This window comes from Myotis daubentonii, chromosome 12 (assembly GCF_963259705.1).
Source record: "Myotis daubentonii chromosome 12, mMyoDau2.1, whole genome shotgun sequence".
Classification (NCBI taxonomy): domain Eukaryota; kingdom Metazoa; phylum Chordata; class Mammalia; order Chiroptera; family Vespertilionidae; genus Myotis; species Myotis daubentonii.
This window is the reverse complement of record NC_081851.1, coordinates 47,660,067-47,676,426: the sequence shown is the minus strand read 5'-3', so window position 1 is coordinate 47,676,426 and position 16,360 is coordinate 47,660,067. Positions and strand designations below refer to the sequence as shown.

General features: G+C 36.3%; 1 protein-coding gene across 1 annotated transcript in view; it reads left to right on the top strand.

Annotated features, from left to right (window-relative positions):
- The first annotated feature begins 1,284 nt into the window (after nt 1–1,284).
- Nucleotides 1,285–16,360, top strand: part of VRK2 (VRK serine/threonine kinase 2) — a 202,787-nt gene continuing 187,711 nt past the window's right edge. The window contains exon 1 of the mRNA XM_059659765.1: nt 1,285–1,292. The gene's annotated coding sequence lies outside the window, so the exon portion shown is untranslated. The remainder of the gene's footprint in view (nt 1,293–16,360) is intronic.

Below are 16,360 nucleotides of genomic sequence, written 5' to 3'. Positions count from 1 at the left end.
GTTGTGTCCCTCTGAAAGTTAACCAGAAAAGTATAGATTATATTAAAACATGTAAAGAAACATTGCTCTCTAAGTCACATGCTCTATTATTAAAATGTCATCCCTTATGAATTTCATAAATAGCATACCCAGGAACAGAGTAACAATTTTAAAAAGTCTGGAGGGGATTCCATAACAACATTTAAATGCATCACTACTCAAACAATTTGATTGGATTATAAAATATTTAAAAATGCAGCTGTAGTTGCAGTGTTTACTGTTGATTATTTTTATTTCAAGATCTTCATACGCAAAAATGGTACAAATTTACAGAAGTATTTATATTGCACTGAAAAATAACTGCAGTATAAAATAAACTGTATGTAATATGTGTTCAAATGAAAAGGGCAGAATTAGAAATAGCAAAATACAATCATAATTCTTTAGAAGTTCTATCTCCAAATAGGAATAGTCAGTGCAGAACCAAAAAGACCAAATACATGTTCCACTTGAAAATGATATTAACCAAGCAAAATACATTAATGTCAATTCTAGTTATTATGAATCTTTACAGTGACTCACCACACATGATTCTACAGAAATCTAAAAACACATTACAAATATGAAAGCATTTATAACCTAACAACTATAAAGTAATAATCCTATTATTTGGTTTCTGAAGATCAGGCCCAGGATTACCTACAGTGAATTTAGCTTTAGAGTGGCAAGTTTTACCCTAGCTGGTTTGGCTCAGTGGATAGAGCATGGGCCTGTGGACTGAAGGGCCCAGGATTATATTCTGCTCAAGGGCTCATGCTCAGGTTGTGGGCTCAATCCCCAGTAGTGGGGTGTGCAGGAGGCAGCCCATCAATGATTCTCTCATCATTGATTTTTCTATCTTTCCCTCTCCCTTCCTCTCTGAAATAAATAAAAATATGTGTTTAAAAAAAAAAGTGTCGCCCTAACTGGTTTGGCTCAGTGGATAGAGCATCAACCTACAGACTGAAGGGTCCCAGGTTCGATTCCGGTCAAAGGCATGTACCTTGGTTGCAGACACATCACTAGTGGGGGGTGTGCAGGAGGTAGCTGATCGATGTTTCTCTCTCATCGATGTTTCTCTCTATCTCTCTCCCTTCCTCTCTGTAAAAAAATCAATAAAATATATTTTTTTAAAAAGTGGCAAGTTTCATCAGCATATACTATCATTATATATTTAAAGAAACCCAGTGACTAAACTAAAAAAATAAAAGCAACAAGAAATATATACATATGTGCTCAGTAAGATGGTATAATTATATGAAAAAAAGAATGCAGCTGAAAAGATTTTCACTTTACCCAACTTCACTTCCTTTCCAAGACAGAAATTGAGACAATGATGAGCAAATATCCTGATGAACAAAAGTAAATGCCAGTGTCTGACTAAAACTTTCCCATATAGTCATTTGTGATAAGCTCTACTTGTCATAAGAAGCTAAAACTGCATTGATGACTCATACCACGAACAAGATGACCCATTACATAAGGAAATCCCTCCACTCAAAGTTTCAGTCTTAAAATCAACCCCCAGAGAACCATACTCCTGTAAGCAACTGATTTTAACTCCAGGTTAGCCTGCCTATAGACTCTGAATGTTCACTTTATCAAGCCATCCTCCTTAGCCTAATGCTGGTGATGATGATAATAATAATAATAATAATAATAATAATAATAATGCACTTTTTGCATTTATGATATTGTTTAATGGTCAATTTTTTTTAAAGAAAGAAAAACCTCTGTTGTCACTAATCCTATATAATAAAACCCTAATATGCAAATTGACTGAACAGTGGAATGACCAGTCGCTATGACACGTACTGACCACCGGGGCAGATGCTCAACAGGGGGAATGCCGCTCAGCCAGAAGCCAGGCTCACAGCTGGCTAGCCCAGCGGTGGTGGCGGGAGCCTCTCCCACCTCCATGGCATCGCTAAGGCCCGCTCCCCTAAGCCGGCAGTCGGACATCCCCTGAGGGGTACCAGACTGCAAGAGGGCACAGGCCTAGTTGAGGAACTCTCCTCATGCACTGGGCCTCTTAATTTGACAAATAAGGGAACTGACTCCTGGCAAATTATCTTGCCCAAGGAGACACAGCTTATATGTGAGGACGCTTAAACTATGTGTTTTATTGAATCTGCGTGGGATAGAGGTATTTGCCAAAGTGGGGAGTGACTCTTTGTCTCTGAATTTGAATAGATGCAAGTTCAAATCCTAGTGCTATCCCTTGGGGAAGTCATTTGAATTCTCTGAGCCTCTTTTCTCATTTTGAAATAAAGATCAGGGTAGTACCTACTTCATAAGGCAAGGAATCAAATGGACAACTGTATGTAAAGCATTGTTTTAGGAATCTAAATATGTGAGAAGATGAAAAAAACAGACAATGTTGGTTTTGAAATGTAGACTCTCCAGAGCACATTTGACTAGTTTGCAAAATTTTACTTATATTAGGGATATAACTATTATCTACTAAAATTAAGTCAAGTTCATTTATGCCTTAGTATTGATTAACAATCCAGCTACTTAGAGAGATGAGATAAAGAAAATACCAACAACATGGCAAAGAATTGGTTGAAATATAACGATATATAGAGAAAAGAGAAAGGCAAAGAGGTGCTAGTACAGGTCCCACTTCCTCTTTCACTTGATCAGCTGCTACTTTCTGGTCTCTAATTCCTCCTTTTCTGCTTTTATAATGATTATTTGTAGTATAAATGGAAGTAGCTCAGGCTATGACTTTAGATAACTCAAGTTAAAGACCAGTTGTTCATAGGATAGTCTTAATTAATATCACTGATTTTTAATATCGTTATCTGCAAAACAAAGATAATACGTTCCTGTGTGCATCGTCAGACATGTAAGAATAATTTATTATATATGTGTCTGTATGTGTGCATTTTATTATCTAAAACTGGGCATTCTAGATGCATTTAACTGGATTCTTGCCTTGAACCTGTTCATACTGAAATTTTCAGAACCTTGGAACATTTAATTTTGAATAATGATATCTAGGTATTTCAAACTACTCCAGGTTTGCATACTGAATTTCTTCACATTATTTTCACATTATCTTTGGAAAAATGGGATTTTGATATAGCTTTACTTTAATGACTAGGAAAAGAAATGGTTTTTAATGTTTTGGAGGTACAAGTACACCCTTTATGTTTTTATATGCAATTCTAAAATACAGAGATCTCACATATGATAAACAACATTTCTCTATAAATAGTGAGACTAACTCATGAGTCACACATGAATAATAACCAGACTTTGCAGCTGCCCTGTATATTCATGTTGTAGAAGATATAGGTAGGCAAATATAATCTGGTAAGGTTGGTAATTTCAGAGGTGAATGTAGACTTTGAGCTCTATTAACTGAAGTTGAAAATTAGACCACCAGCTTTCAACTACCCAGAAGTAATTAATTCCAGCATGTGAAACTTAATTAAGGAAAAACAAAATACATCACAAATTGTCGAAAAGTAAAGCCACCAACTGATGACACAGGACTATTTAAATATATTAAAGAAATGGTGCAGTATGTTAAGCATGTAATTCCGCCAAAATTCTCCCAGCTTTATTTTGTCTTCCTTCCCATTTCCTTGGCTCTCAAAAATTCGTTCTCAGTTCTTTGGCAAAAGAAACTGGAAGAGACCAGAAGGAGGAGAGGGGGAGTGGACAGCTCATGCTAATGCCATTCTTGATTTCATAATTTTGTTAAAAAATCCTACTTTGTGCATATAAAATATAGTTCATTTCTTATCCTGAGAGTTACCCTGGCATATGGCTCAATTGGAAACATCAAGGTTTTTAGTTCTTTTTTAAATGGCTTGCCTCTTTTCCAGACTTTTCTTCAGATGTATTGTCAATGCCACTTTTAGAGTCTATCACCTGTGTATTGGTAAAATTCTCTTCATTTCTTGGCATAGAAGGTCCTGACCATGATGGTAGGCAGCTAGTGAACGGGATGAGTCTGGGAGTAACTGTGAACACATCCATCTAAGTAGTTTCTTTTTCAGGAATGATTGATCTCAAGTCCTTGGACTCTTTTGTAATGTAAAGGAGGTGTTCCTTAGGCGATAGAAAATACTCTTCTACTTTTTTTCTCTTGAGTTAAATAATTTGAGTTAAACAACCCAAAAGCATCCCTTGAATCTAAGGCCAGATGCTATTTGAAGGTCCATGAGTTCAATCCAATCCCGACTCTTCTTGTTAAAATACAATGCCAACTAACTTACTTGCAAGAACATTCCTGTATACCTAAGGCTTAACAAAATCAATGTTGGGCTGGTGTGGTAACAACATGACTAAAATAGCCAATACCTTAAAACTGAATGTGGACTGAAAGACATAATACCTTGTTATATTACCCATCTTGGATGAAGTGTTTGGTTTCAAAAGTCTGAAAATACTTATCTAATTTTATTCATCATGACTGGTCTGCATTAGTCTATACGAAATATTGGCTAGAGCCAAATGAATGCATAGAATTATTAGGTAATAGTAAATCCTTCACAAAAAGAGAAAAGAAGATAGCCTAAAAGTATGTATCAAACAACAAATATGGAATAAGAAGTAAAGGTAAAAGAAAACTGAAAAAAGCTAAGTAGTTCTTTAAGTTATTTTTTCCTAAATGGGTATAAAATTATAAAATAATAGAAATATTATTCTTTATATGCAATGCTAAAGAAAGTTTTCAAGGATACTTTTATACCAATGACTTTCAACTTCTAGCTGGCTGTAATTTCTGAGGCCTGAGGCAGTTGTCAGTCACTTTTTCAAACTGGAGAATACAGTAATAGTTTCAAGGGTATACCCCTACTTCGTTCCATATGTATATTCTAAATCTAAATACCATTTGTAAACAATATACATAGAACTTCATGTTATAAAGGAATTATAAGTTATAAAAATTCATTTACATTTAGAAACATAGAAATATCTACATCCAGACATTTTGAAGGACTGTGCAAGGTTATATTTTTCCTTAGCAAACTCTTCATCTATTTTTCATTTTTCTTACTTGGCAGTCAGCTAGGAGCTGCAGAGTCACATAATGAAGTTGTCTTTCATTTGAATATAGTTTATTAATGGCAAAATACTAATCCATTAATCAACTTAAAACAAGTCAGTAAATTTTTTAAAAAATTGGCATCTCCTTTAGTAATAGAGATCACGTGCCTCTTAGAAAAAAAGGATCCATTATCTCCATGGGTTTCTCAGCTGAAGTTAAAAATCTAAAAATGATTTTCATTCATTTCTCATTAATATGCAAAAATATTCAAATTAGATAGTAATTAACTATCTACTCAGTAGAAAACCTTTTCATGTTAATTTATGATAAACTCAGTTGCTGCTTTGATTGAGATTGATTTTTGTTATTGAGATCTATCCTGAATACAAAAAAGCACCTGAAAAAATATTTTTAAACACCTAACATTGCTCAGCTAATTACATGGTAGCCATGCTCACAGACTGTTCCAAAGAGAGGCTTACGGCACCAAGACAAGCGCTGAAGAAGCCGTGCAAACACTCTTCCGTGTGCTTATTGTAGCTCATCCTAAAGCAGTGTCTTTGGATGCCTCAGTAGCTGATTCATATCGTTTTGGGGTTTATCATTGTTTAATTCAGCCACCAATACACTTTACATGTGACTGCCTGGATAATATAGACTTTCAATAAGTAAAGAACTATGAAGAAAAAAAACGATGGACATTTTTACATATTCTTGGGCTCAATTGACTTCACAGGTTACTTTGCTCCATGGATTCAGTATGATTTGTAAATAGACTTCAGTTTTACTTTCTGCAGAGGAGAAACTGACCTCTGTAGTAGATGACAAAAGGGTGATTATCAGGCCAGTGGAAGTCATTTTCATTCCCAACAACAAAAGCTGGAGTTGAGTATCAGTGAGCATAGGGTATGCGCCTGAATCTAAACACTGAAGACTGCTATTCAAACATTGCTCCCTGGGAGCAACAGAACCATGGGGACACAGTTAGTGACCTTCTATTAGCACTTTTAAAAAGTATACAAAGGAAAACACCTACTACTTTCAGTGCCTATTTGGTTGCAGAGATCATCTATGGGTGAGAATTCCTGTGGCAACAGATGAAAAGGAAACTCTAACTCCGGCTGGGCATAGATGGCTGCCTCCACCATCCACTTAAAAGCACATTACTGTGGCATCACAATAGCACACATTACATTTTGGCAAGCGTTTCACCTTGGGTTTATATTTACGTGCAGTAAGATGTCAGACATTATTTCAGTGGCTCCTCTGCCAAGTATGCTGGGCAGATATGATACTCATTTTCTAGATAAAGAACATGAAGCTTGAGCAGCTTCCCTGTCCACAAGTTAATCATTCAGTTAGAGGAGACAGGACTAGGATTGGTGTTTCTTCTACTTTTCCCCCCAGCTGCCCAGCGTTTTTCTTTGTCTCCCAACGATGACCTACATTAACATCATCAGGGGAGACTCTTTGAGATGCCCATCGCCAGGCTCATCTAAGTTGGACTGTGGAAAAAGAATCTAAGTATTTCCGTTTTTAAACTAGCTTCCTGGGTCATTCTTCTGCACGCACACAAAAGACTGTAAATGCACTGCCTATAACTCTGCCTCACTAAACAGTTGCTCTCCCACCCCTGCGAAGTGTGCATTATACCTTCAGGGAGTGGGGCAAATGGGAAGAGGGATACCCTTCTGTGCATCTTCCTGGGGATTTTATGACATAGTGAAATATAGGGCAATTAGTAAAATATCCTGAAAACATTGTTCTGAATCTTTCTAGCAATGTCTGAGAAGGGTAATTATAGAATAATGAGCAAAAGCCTAAACAAAAGGGAGAAAAGGCTGAATTAAAATAAGTTAACACCTTAAGAATGTTTGAAAGGTGCCTTCACAAAAGTGAGTGGTGAAATTACTGAAATTTGGAGCATACTGCTAGTTCCCATAGGGTACAGTAAGTCCCCACTATGGGTAATATGCATGCACATGCTTTCCGATACGATTTTTAAAACAACAGAATTAGCCATAAGCTAAGAGTTGCCATGATTTATGTTTTTATAGTAGCCCCTCCTTTCCATTTCCTGGTCAGCGTTCTGGATGATGGTTCCATTTAGCACACATTCTCCAGTTTGTTTCTTTTGCTTCAAGTCTCTTTTACATTTTCCTGTACTGAACTGCATTTGCCATCTGCTGATCCAATTACTTATACAATCCAAATTCTTTTGAGTCTGATTGTTTTGTTCCTCATTATTTGCTCAGCCTCTAGTTTTAGTATCCTCTGTAAACTCTAAAATCTTGTTTTCAATACCTCATCTGAATTGCTCATATACAATACAACCCAATTAACTCAAACTTTAGAAACCTAAGGCTACTTGTGTCTGAGGGGATTTAGATTAGTTGAGTGGATTTGGATCCTAAGAAAGAACTGACAGTTCACTCATCAAAGGCCAGCTGATCTATCAGGAATTGAGCCATCCTCTTTAAATGAAAAGGAATCGAAAAGAGGAAAGTTACAGATTCTAAAATGATACTATATGTAATAATATCATCGTCATCATCTTTATTTTTGTTACCAATCAATATTACCTCATCAAATGTTTATTAAATTCCATTGTAAAATTATCTATTAAAATAATACATCTAAAATTCTGATGTTGGTACGCTTGAAGCTGTCCCAGAGGCTCCTTACACTATCTTCATATTTTCGGATTCTTTTTTCATTTTGCTTTTCCAGTTGGGTGTTTTTTGCTTCTTCGCATTTCGAATCTTTGACTTGATTCTTGCGCTCCTCTGGTCTGCTGTTGGGTGTCTGTATAATATTCTTTATATCAGTCAGTGTATGCTTAATTTCTAGTTGGTTCTTTATCACAACATCGAGGGTCTCATTAGATTTCTTATAGATCTCATTAAGTTTATTGGCAGTTTCTAGAAACTTATTGAAAGACCTTAAAAGTGTGGTTTTGAGCTCTGTATCCTCCATTTCTGTCATGTTTCTTTGTCTCCGCATTTTTTATGCTTTCTTGGTGCACCCCCTTGTGGTCTTTGTGCGCAGTCTTGTTGTAGTTAAGCCTTGGTTGTTGTAGGTAATACTGGAGGGGATTTGACCTCCAGGCCAACTGGCTATGAGAATCAGCTGTGTCTGCAGTGGGAGAACTTCTGTGCTGGATCTCTAGGGCGGTGCTAATCTAGCCTTTGCCTGAGGCTATCCGGCAATGCCTCTGTGCCGGGCTTGGGCGGGGAGGGTCCCCGGGGATCTACAGGGCGGGCGGAGCAAGCAGTTATCATAATTAAAATGCCAAGAGCAAAAGACAAAGAGAGAATCTTAAGAGCAGCAAGAGAAAGAAACTCAGTTACCTACAAGGGAATACCCATACGTCTGTCAGCTGATTTCCCAACAGAAACTTTGCAGGCCAGAAGGGAATGGCAAGAAATATTTAAAGTGATGAATACCAAGAACCTACAACCAAGATTACTTTATCCAGCAAAGCTATCATTCAGAATTGAAGGTCAGATAAAGAGCTTCACAGATAAGGAAAAGCTAAAGGAGTTCATCACCACCAAACCAGTATTATATGAAATGCTGAAAGGTATCCTTTAAGAAGAGGAAGAAGAAGAAAAAGGTAAAGATACAAATTATGAACAACAAACATGCATCTATCAACAAGTGAATCTAAGAATCAAGTGAATAAATAATCTGGTGATCATAATAGAATCAGGGACATAGAAAGGGAATGGACTGACTATTCTTGGGGGGGGGAAGGGGTGTGGGAGATGCGGGAAGAGACTAGACAAAAATCGTGCATCTATGGATGAGAACAGTGGGTGGGGAGTGAGGGCGGAGGGTGGGGCGGGAACTGGGAGGAGGGGAGTTATGGGGGAAAAAAGAGGAACAAATGTAATAATCTGAACAATAAAGATTTAATTAAAAAAAATAATACATCTATATTAAGATGAGACTGAGGTTATGCCAAAGGGCCAAAATAAAGGTGTTAACTCTCCAGTTTATTCCTCATTTACATTTATTGTGGTAAAATACATTGTTCAACCGGTTCTATCATTTATACTTTATATCTCAGCATAGTTTCTTTTGAATCTTAGATAGGCTGATTTTTCCAGTGTTACCTAGCAAATACTAGTAACGATAAGTTTGGGAACATTAAGTGGCTCAAAACATGTTCACATGTTCAGTTTTCTTCACAAAAAACCTACTAAGCCACTCAATTAGTAAGCAGTTAGAGAAGTGCATTCTTCAGTTGTGTGTGCAAAGCTAAATAATTCAACTTTCACTTATTGCTATCTAAAATGCCCTTTCTCCTCCTCTTGTGAAAGCTTGTCATCTTCTAACATCTAGTTCAAAGGTCACTTCCTTTAAAGAACCCCTCCCTGAGGCAAAACTATGCACTCCTTTATTCCTATTCCCATTTACTTATTAACTTCCACTGTAGTACATGATATATTTTATATTGTTCCTTCCTTAGATTCCCAAGGGGATCATTAAACATTAATTGGATGAATGAATGAGTAAATGAATGAATATGAAACACTCAATTAAACATTTATAAAAATCGAGATGTTAGATATCCAGCTCTGCCTTTAACTATGGGACTTAAGTCTTGCTAAAACCTGTAACATTAACTGGGTTGTTGCTGCCAGCTTTTCTATTCTTTTTATGCCACACCGTACTTCACTGGGCTGTCTCTCCTCACCTGATCACATCTCTAGCTGAAGCATTTGCTCCACCCAGTATGATTCCTGGTGTCTAGTTCTTCCCTCCTCCCAGGTCATTCTGCTGCGATATAATCTATCCATCCTCTTTGGACACACCTTGTTTGCACTTCAACAGCATAGGTAACAGTGGCTTCTGACATAGTATTAGAAGAGTAGCCTAGACCATTCAGGCTAACCTTTTAGTCAGAAAAACAGAAAGTCTCAAATACATAATGGAGATTTCATGCTTTCTTCATACTTCCCAGTCCTGAGGGGTGACAGCTCCTGGTGGCTTGTAACAATCCCATGTGAAATTTAGCAGATGCTATCTCCTATTATTGTTTCTCTCTCCTCAGTGTACACTGACCAACTCAACTAGACTTTAAACTCTTAAATGTTATTCTTCGTCCTTTCCCACACCCTAGCCCACACTGAATTCGCTATAACAGATGTTCAATAAATGTTTACTGGTAAACCATTCACTTAATTTCAACAAATATTTACTGAGATGCTGAACTACATACGTTAGAGAGAAGCCTGAGCATGACACAACCTTTGGACTTCAAGGAACTTTAAGTCAGTTGAAAACTTAAGTACATGGAAGCAAATGTACAAGGTGTTAGGTGACTTAGCAGGAAAGGACCCCTTTGTAATTTTGTAGTTGAAATTGTTCTTTCCAGACAACAGAGCCGCACAGAAGCATCATCGGATTGATGCTGATTGCAACAACAGCCCATTCTTACTTCCCTGAATATTTACTTTTACCATTAATTTTTATGGCTTCTACTTTACTCCAATCTAATAGCGGGAAAAGGCCTCTGTAAGAGTCCTTAGCTTTAATAAAAACATTATCATATGTCCACACCCATTGGGAAAATCTACCCAATCCATGGAGGCAAGATGAGAGATTCATGCATGTAAACCTGAAGATCATAGACCGCTGAGCTCTTTATTTTTATTTTTATTTTTAAAATAGTATTTATCCTTCCTTTTAATTTCCTTATGACTTTGAAAAACTTATGAGCTTTCACTCTCCTTTTGGAGATGGTTCCCTGGTTAGGCTAACTTTCCTCCCTAATAATGATTCATTATTCAAAGACACAGTAAAGTGTGACATGATATTTCAGAACCGTCAGATCATGGGCAAACAGGCAGTTCAAGCTCAGAGAACAAAAGAGAGAGAGGCCTGAAATAGCACTTGAAGTGAGATCTGGAAGAGAAGACAAGAGTAGAGCAAGGAAGAGTTAAGAGAAAGCAAACTAGGTTCTTACAGAGAGTATCTTTGTAGCCAATTCTCTTGGTTTTATTGGCTCATAATCAATATTTTCAGAATCAACTTTGCATCACTTTACCTAAGTCTCCATTTTGTGCCTTTTATCTTGAGGGTTCTTTTTTCCAGATTTTAGTAATTTCATTGAATTTTCCAGGAGTAGGTATAATATTTTTATTTATTTCATTCTTTTTAAAGAAGGTATAATTTTTATTGATTCTCCCTCTGGTCAGTTCTTGGTTTGTAAAGGGCTTCACTTCTACTTTTTCTTCAGTGCTAGTGTTATTTCTATATCATCTGCAGTTGCACTTTCATATAATGAAAACGGACTCATTACTTTCCATATCAGATATATATATATTTTCCATATCAGATGTATATATAATGTTCATGTATCCCAAATAAAAAATGGGCACATGACGCCACAAAAAATATTGTCTTTGGTTTGTAAACTTTTTTCTCAGAATTATATTGTGCTGTAAAAATTAAATAATATTCATTTATATATACAAAGAGATGCCTTCGTTGAAAAATAATAATATTATATGAAAGTAAATGCATATCTTAGCAAAAAAAGTGTATCAGTTACACTGATATTGCATTTTATTTTGTCCTTCATTGACTATCTAATTTGATGGCATATTTTTTTTGTTCTCACATGTTTAAAACTGGGTAACTCAGTAATACTTAATTCCTCTTAAATGTCCATGAACATACCTTGTAAAGGTCAGAATAGTCTATTTAAATTATCAAGAAATAGCTTACTCTTTTACTGGCCATAGATAACATTTTTGTTGTGCAGGCTGGTTAATCAGTGAAGATGCCCAATTGCATTCTTTTTACTTGGCAGCAAGATGTTGAAATTACCTTTCTTTGGTTTTGAAATACTAGTTATTCTCAAAATAGAAATCTTACACTGCGTTTGGGTATCTTTTACTTTCAGAAACATAGTCTATTTAGAAGATTACTGTCAACCCTGAAAAATATTTTCATACAAAATGGAAAAAAATATTTTCCAAAACTTTCCACAGTCTTTCTTCTTCCCTTCCTTTCCTTCCTATGTTACTTTACATACTTTCATTCATGTGTTATTTCCTTAGAAAGAATATTACTAAGTATCTCTGATAGTTACTAGGACTAAAGAAACAGATCAAATTATTTCACAGGAGACAATGAGACAGTATAAAGCTAACTAAACTATTTCACACAGAAATTAAATTTGTATCCTGGGCCTCATCTGTGACCTGCTTTTTAAAAAACTAAATAAAAATTACAAACAAGAAAGTCATTGGTAACATTTTGTATAACTTACTGTATAGATCTTAGAAAGATACACAACCATGGCATCTGGATCTAAATACCTCCTGAAACCAAGTACTGATTCCAATTCCCTATAATAATGACTCTTAAGGTACAAATTAAGATGTAATACAAAACTTCAGTTAACTACAGCAACTTTAAACTCCATTGTAAGAAAGGTGGCCATTGAAATGCTACAAAGCTATGGTTAATCCTGTCAATCATAAAAGATATGACCTCACTAAAAAATCAGGTGATTGTATTAAATGAATTTGTGACCTCAAATAGAGTGTGGTCCCAAATTTCAATGTTGCGATTCTACAGTCTGTTCTATGCTTCTATGTCTCTGGGTCTCAGAGGGAAGGTGGGGGAGGGTGGGTGGTGGGAAGAGAACAACCAAAGAATCTGTATGCATATATGCATAACCCATGGACACAGACAATAGGATGGTGAAGGCCTGGGGCAGGAGCCGGGGGGCTGGGTGGACTAGAAGGGGTCAATGGGGAAATAAAGGAGACATATGTAATACTTTCAACAATAAAGATGTTTAAAAATAAAATAAAATGCAAAAAAAATCAATGTTGAAAAACATATAAAGAGTGACATAACTTTTGCACTGATGATGACATTTTTTTAAACATATCATATGATATGGGGTGCAGGATGGCTGACCTGGACACACTTGTCTTTTAATTTGACCTACTAGTAGTGCTTGTAAGTGAATTAATAAAAAACACTCTTGCTTTAGAAACATGTGTATCATATTGAGAAAGGAAAAGGAATACTGAATCTGGTCCTTTTTATACATTATAAAGGTATTTCTCAAACCACGTTTCTGACACATTTGTCTATATTGATTACATGCCGTTAGACTGACATTGTCTGACCTGTCTAAATCCATCAATTGCTAAGCTGTTGATGCCTGATTCCCTAAATATGAGTATTATTCATAAGCTTTTTATTAAAGAGATCAATAATTATGTGCATATTAAATTTGCATTGCTGCGTTGTTAACGGTGCCCTTTAGCCGGCCACTGATAACATTCTTCGGCTTAAGCTGCCATAGATGATAAACATTTCATTAACAACCCTTAGAATGTACACACAGGATACCATATCCCCAAGAGTGTACATGGGAATTATAAGGAGCCTATTTAGTGTTAGGGTAAGTACATATTCCTTATAATTTTCATTGTATTTTCATTCTGGGTGCCCCAAATGCTCCCATTAAATATGTTTTGCCCACTTAAAAACTGCTTTGTGGGGATGGCATGTCTTAATTGTTCCCAAGACAATGCATAATGCACTGCTGTGATGGGACTTCAGTTAAACTAATAGGCAAGCAAGTTGCTGCTTGGTTTCAGCAGATTTTAAAGCGCTAATGAAATACATTGCACTTGAGAAAAAAACACAAAATCTTGTTATCAGGAGGGAAATATTCCAGAAGAACCTTTCTGTCTTTTAGTTTTTACAAATAAAAATAGGTAACAAATGCATTTTACTGGGTCATTATAAGGCTTCTATTGTCTTCTATACCTAATATACTTTAGGTCCAAGAACAGAGAAATATTGGTGCCAAATTTTCCAACGCAACTCATTTGTGCATAAAAATTATGCAGAAGAAGGCAAAATCGGCTAGTTGCCCTTACAAATCAGGCAGTTGTGCATGTAAAACAGGTAATGGCATATTTTGCACCAGCAATTACCTTTCTTGCACCTGTGAGTGCCTGTTTTGCATATGTAAGTAGGTCCCTGTTTGTTGCATTTAAAGCTGCCACCTCAGCTTCTTTAGGTAAATTTTATGTTTTCACTAAATGTCACTCCAAAACAAAAAACCCGGGGGGGGGGGGGGGCGGGAGGTGGCATTTCTAAGGTGGGTTTATGTGTTTGTGTGCACGTGTGTGCCTGTATGTGTATTTTTTAAATAACTGTAAAATTGATGCTAACTTCATTTGATTTTAAGTACTGTACCTTGCAGGGCCGTGTTCAGTGATATAAAATATTTCATTTTGGTTTTATGACATAAATGACTAAATGTCCTGCTGCTGAGATGTATCAATCAAATCAAAGGTCCAAATTTAATATTATCCAGGTGCCAGGATGAGAGGGAAAATGATACTTCAGTTCACAGTCAACCGACACAGAATGTCTTCACAGTCAATAACATGTGCCTCTCGCAGAGCCATTACTTCGGGGTTCATAAAGTGGGATGCTGCACTTCTGACAATTCGGTAGGTTTCCCCCCATATATATATATTTGTTATTGCATGAAAAAGAGAAAATATCAAATTCATTTTAAATAGCCATCATAAGCAATTAAAATCCACAGTGTTTCAAGGACAGTTCACAGCTTTTTGATACACCAAAGCAAACCCCGAATCCATTTTTATAATCCCACTGCATCTAGTAGCTAGTCATTCTGAAGCTATCAAACTGAATGCTTGAATACGTCTTATTGACCTATTTTTTATCATTAAATCTCCAAGAGGGGTACAGACATGATCAATACAGCAGATGACACCACTGGGCACAGGTCTAGGAAGCAAAATTTTAAGCAAGACTATCTAATAAGACTTCATTACTTTCCAACATTATGGCAGATAGCATACTCTATTTGTCAATCTTCACACCAGCCAACTGCATTAGGAAAGTTTATGGTCATGAGTACAAATTTTACTTTATTTTATGTTTTTGTTGATTTTAGAGAGATAGGAAGGGAGAGAAAGAGAAACATGGATTTGTCATTCCACTTAATTATGCATTCATTGGTTGATTCTTATATATGCCCTGACCGGGGATTGAACCTGCAACCGTGGTGTATCCGAATGACACTCTAACCAGCTGAGCTACTTTGGGCCTGAGTGCAGATTTTAGATGTAGGAGTGAGAAGATCTGTTTCAGAATCAACAAAGGGAGAATCTTGTTTTTCTCTTGGGGTTCTAGAAAGAGCCCCTAGAAGTTGTGACATAATTATCCAATGATCACAGAACTTCTGGCTCTTCCTTAAGGACAAACTTTCCCACAGATACATTGTCATTTATTAAATGTGACAAGGGACAGTCTGTAATACCGTGATTGAGAACCTGGCTACTTAAAGGTCAAAGGCATGATGAGCCTGAGGCCACCAGACAACAAAAAGGAAGGAAAGAAAGGTGTGGAGTCTTTTCTCTCCCCAAACTGTCTTTTGGCCAAGAGAAAAGGGCTAGGTATAGTTTGTACTAGAGGTGAAAGAAATACTGATCTTCTACAGTAAACTCTTTCTGTAAAGGATCAGAGAGTAAACAGTTTAGACTTTGTGGGCCATATGGTGTTGTTGCAATAGTTCAACTCTACCATTGTAGCAAAAAGCAGCCGTAGACAATATGGAAATGAAATGGGGTGGCTATGTTCAATAAAATTTTATTTACAAAACAGGCAGTGGGCCAGATTTAACTTGTGGCCTATAGGTTTGCTGACACCTGCTGTAAGTTAAAAAAAAAAAAATTGAAATGGTTATAGTTTTAAACAAAACCCGCATCTATATAAAGGTAACAGATAATGTTAGCCATTAATTATGTCAACATTCCCATCTTCCTTCTAATGACATCCATCTCCTGGAGATGTTTATAGCTACAGTCATTTGTAGGGTCACTAATTCCAGGTTTCTTTTTCTTTCCTAATCAACATTATATATATCCTTTATCCCAGTTGTTAACACTAGATAAACAATGATTACTTTTGTGTATGCGTTTAGGAGTGGTAGGTATCATATAATTAAGCACAGCACTTTAGCTAGGTCTGGACAAAGAATAAAAGAACAAAGAAACTCATGAAAGTTCTTAGGGGTATTTGTATAGAAACGTATTTGAAAAAGAAAGGGAAAACACGAATTCATTATTTCATGCATTCAATGAATAAATGAAACAGCAAAGAAGTCACCTCTTCCCTGTTTCTTTTTTCCAAAGATGAAGGAGGAGATATAAGAAAAGGAGAAGAGAGCTAACAATGCCTATCACATACTAGGCCCTGTGCTAAGTGTTTTTCACTCCCTTATTCTAGCAAATTTATTTGTGACTGGGGCTC